Source organism: Pinus tabuliformis, chromosome 4_2 (assembly GCF_031772625.1).
Source record: "Pinus tabuliformis cultivar Carrire ecotype Pingquan chromosome 4_2, CPIR1, whole genome shotgun sequence".
In the NCBI taxonomy this organism is placed as follows: Eukaryota; Viridiplantae; Streptophyta; class Pinopsida; order Pinales; family Pinaceae; genus Pinus; species Pinus tabuliformis.
In genome coordinates, this window is record NC_142304.1 from 365314014 (window position 1) to 365317217 (window position 3204).

The window sequence follows — 3204 nt, forward strand, 5'->3', positions numbered from 1 at the left end:
GACAGTTGGTGGGGTCGCTTATGTATCTAGTCAATACATGACCCAATATTTTCTATGCTGTTAACCAGCTTTCACAAGCTATGTTTAAGCCAACCAAGCTCTTCTGCAAGGCAGGAAAGCATGTATTGCATTATCTCAGAGGCACATCAAGATATGGATTGTGGTACAGACAGGAGGATGAGGTGAAGCTATGTGGCTTCACGGATGCAGATTGGGTAGGGAGCCCAACGGACAGAAAGAGCACATCTGGAGGGATCTTCAGTATCGGGTCGACAACAGTTTCTTAGAATAGCAGGAAGCAGAGATCCGTGGCACTCAGTTCAGTAGAGGCCGAGTATATGGCAGCAATTTTGGCTGCATGCGAGGCTATATGGATGAGGAAGATCCTGGTCGCGCTGTTCAGGTCACACTTGGAGCCTACTGTGATTTATGGTGATAACCAGAGTTGCGTTAAACTCTCGGATAATCCAGTATTTCATGATAGATCCAAGCACATCGACATCAGGTGCTATCATATCAGAGATTGTGTGGAGCGGAGAATCATGTTACTTTCATACATTCCCACGAAGGATCAGGATGCTGATATCTTGACGAAGGTGCTCAGCAGGAGCAAATTCGAATACCACAGAGGCAGGATAGGGGTTGCAGATAATCCATAACTTGTTGAGAGGGAGTGTTGAAAATGCAAAAAGATGATGGAGCTTAGTGAAAAGAAGTCGCCTTCACTAAGTGGGCCCGCAGGCTATTTTTGGCGCAAAGTCTATTTTTAGACTATGTCTACTTTTAGACATATGGATCATGGTCTATGAGTTGCAGGATGCTATTTATGGATGATTGGTCATGTTGGTAAAAATAGATGGACCTCTATTTTTAGACATATGGGCGGAGTCTATTTTTAGACTGCCAGTCAAAAAAATAGAACAGTCCAATATTATTAGCTCTTAATAATGTTTGGACTATAAACATTATCTTATCCTCTTGCAGCACTTCAGTTCGAGCTACAGATGTGGCACATGCAACTGCCAGAAGGAAATATGCTTTTCCTATGGGTTAGTTGAGCTTCAGTTAGAACTCAAGTGATTGAGTCTGGTGGAGTTGATTGAGGAGTTGATGGAGTTGTGTTCAGTTTGACTTAGTTGAATAGCTGTATTTAGTCTAACTGCCAAATACACTAGTGATGAGTGATGTGAATTAATTATTAATTAATTCACTAATTATTAAGTCATAAATCAACTAAAGAATACATCAATTAACTAAATGCATGGACAGTTCAATGGAGACAAGTGTTAGAGGTGGGTGAAAGGGTGAGACTACTATCAGTTATGACTATAGCTGTGCATGAGATTTGCACAATAATTGATTGAGATTGCCAATGAGGATTGTGCAGTACAAGCAAAAGGGAATTCGAACTTGGATCTCATCTATTCTCAACTTGGATTGCGCAGTAGAGGCAGGAAAACAGTGGAGGAGATTTGAACCCGTGACTTGTTCAGATCTGAGCTATTTTTGTGTGTAGCATGTGGAGATAGTACTGAGTACTTGTGAGGAGTATTGTACTATGTATTGTTACACGTTCTCTATCATTATAATATATAGATAGTTGGGGGTTTTCAATTGTATGCTTTCCCCATTACATACTGTGTTGATATGTGTGATTGATGTTTAATTGTGCGCATGCGATTGTTTTTTTTTAATTCCGCAAATTGATGATCAATGGTAGAGGAGGTTATTTATTATGCATGCATTCCGCAAATAGTGTATAATCAGGATAATCTCTATGACTAAGTGTTATATTATTCAAATTTCTACACAAAGTACATACACAACAAGCCAAGTAGCAAATTTTTTTATGAAGGAAATTCATAAACTTCACGGTCTTCCTAAGACTATAATAGTAAGTGATAGAGATCCAAAATTCACAAGTAATTTTTGGAGTGAATTGTGGAAGATGGGTGGAACAACACTGGCGATGAGTTCAATCTATCACCCATAAACGAATGGTCAAATAGAAATAGTAAACATTTGTTTAGAGGGGTATCTACAATTTTTCAAATAAGTAATCTCAAAGGATGAAGTGGCTTTCTTTGGCATAATGGTGGTATCATACTAACTATCATATGTCTATTAAAATGACCCCATTTGAGGCTATTTATGGATATTCAAGTCCTAGTATCTCATATTTTTTACAAGATAAGTACAAAGTACAAGTAATAGAGTCATATATGGTGAAGAAAAAGAAACATTGACTATTCTTTTAAAGGAAAACCTTTAAATCGCAGAAAAAAAGATGAAGCAACAAGCAAATAAATATTGAAGTGAAAGACAATTTGAGGAGGGTGATTGGATATTTTTGAGGCTACAACCTTATAAGCAATCTATACTCAACAAAAGAAGAATTAGAAATTAGTTCCAAAATTTTATAGGCCCTACAAGATTATTCACAAATTGGACAAGTGGCGTATGAGTTAGATTTGCTTTCTTCTCACATTCATAAGTTTTTCATGCATCTTTCTTAAAACAATATTGTGGGACAAACTATACCAATGAAAATAGTGCAAAGAAAAGTTTCATAATTAGATGAAGAAGAAAAGTTGATTCTTGAACCAAAAATGGTTATGTATCAATGTTCTCCATCTCTTTGAAATAGAACTTTTATGGAGTACCTAATCAAGTGGAAGAACATGCCTCTAGAAGACGCTAGTTGGGAAAATGGTACTTCACAAAGAAAGACCCCTGATTACAAGTTTTGAGGGAAAGGGTTTCTTAAAAGAGGGGGGCTATGTTATAGGCCCCAGACCTTATATTAAGGCTCTAATAAGCATTTATTATTAGTTCAATTATTAAATTAGGAGGTCAACTAGAACCTTTCATGGTACCATTTTATTATAATTGTACCCTTTCTCTTATATATATATATATATATATAATAAGAGAAAGTAATATATATATATATGTATGTATGTATGTATGTATGTATCCTAAGGAGACCTAGTCGTAGGAACAACAATCTTGTCTTGTACATTGTATTTATTGTAAAAGGAGGTTTCACCCTTGAAGTGGTTTGCAATTATTGGTTTCTTATTATTTTTATTGCGCAAGGTTCGTACCAATTACACCAAGTTTACTTGTCTTAATAATAAGAAAATAAATGCCTTTAGAAAAAACATCATTGGCATGTTAATTCATTGTTAGCATCCACTTCAA